Below are 1,507 nucleotides of genomic sequence, written 5' to 3' on the forward strand. Positions count from 1 at the left end.
GAAACAGGCATAGCTCTTATCTGCATGGTACCTAAGGTCTAGCAATGGAGCCAGACTACAAGGAAGTAAAAAACGGGCAGCGGAGCATTCCAGTAAGAAGAAACCACAAGTGCAAAGGTCCTGTGGTGGGAGGGGCTTTGGTGTGTTTGAGAGACTGAAATAAGGTCACAGGGTCAGAAGCGCAGGAAACAGATGGGAGACTGGTTTCAAATGAACTAAAGAGAAAACCAGGGGCCACAAGTTGCAAAGTTTTACAAGCCGTGAGAAAGACTGGATCTTTCTCCTAAAAATAAAGTCACCGGAAGGGTTTTAATTAAGCCGGCGACATGATCAGATTTGCGTTTTGTGAAAACCTTCTGACTGCGGAAGAGGTAAATGATTCAAGCGTTTGAAGTTAGTGAGTTACGAAGGAAAGACACATTAGGAGTCTGGTCTGGAGTGGGTGGGAGTGAGGACAGGTGACTGGATTCAAAGATGCTTTAATGACTGAAACAAACAAACAAACAAACATAACACTGGAGTTAGGGAGGGAAGGAAAGATAATTGTTCCTTGTGCCAGAATATGGGGTAGGGGCACCCCTGTAGGGAAACCAGGTGGGGGAAGATTGTATCTTAAACATAGTAAGGCTGAATTGTCTGTGAGGCCTTCACTTAGAGGACTGCAGGCAGCCCTTCAGTATGGAGCAGTGACATGAGGCAGCTAGAAAAGCAAACCTGGGTCTCGCCAGCATCTGACAGATGGCTGAACTGGAAGTGTGTGTTTGAAGCTGTGAAAAGGGCCCTCAGAAGAGAGCCCTTGAGTAAGATGAGTGGTCCCCAGGCAGAGCCTTTAAGAACCCCAGGGACTGATGGCTGGGTAGAGTCTAGACTTGAGAAGGGATGGGCCAGGGTGGGAGGGGCCAGCCTGGAGAGACCGAAGTCACCACAGCCAACAGCAGAAAGAACATTGGGAAGGAGTGGCAGCCATGTCCAGCTCCATGGAGAAGCCAGCGGAAGGAGGGTCTTGAGTCGGTGACAAGGCAGGATCCCGGGCAAGAGCGACGAAGGAGCTCAGGGGGGAGGCTGCAAGAGCGGCTTGGGAGGATGAGGCGAGATTATCGAGGATGTGTATAACTTGCCCCGGCTGCTCTGACCGCACTGCTCTGCCCGGAGTCTGCCATAGGTGCTATTTTTATAAACAAAATCCCCAAGGCTATGAATACTGTCAAATTCAGTACTCCAAGATGTCTTGTCAACAAGGAAAAATACGTATTAGTTTAAAATCTATGGGAGTACGTGTCACTCTCCTCATGAGAGTTTGTAAGAAATAAAAATTAAAAGTAAATTTTTTTATTGAGATATAGTTCATTTACAATGCTGTGTTAGTTTCAAGTGTACAGCAAAGTGATTCAGATATATGTATATATATTTATTCTTTTTCAGATTCTTTTCCATTATAAGTTATGATAAAATACTGAGTGTAGTTCCCTGTGCTATACAGTAGGTCCTTGTTACCTCTTTTATATAT

This window comes from Delphinus delphis, chromosome 1 (genome assembly GCF_949987515.2).
Source record: "Delphinus delphis chromosome 1, mDelDel1.2, whole genome shotgun sequence".
In the NCBI taxonomy this organism is placed as follows: domain Eukaryota; kingdom Metazoa; phylum Chordata; class Mammalia; order Artiodactyla; family Delphinidae; genus Delphinus; species Delphinus delphis.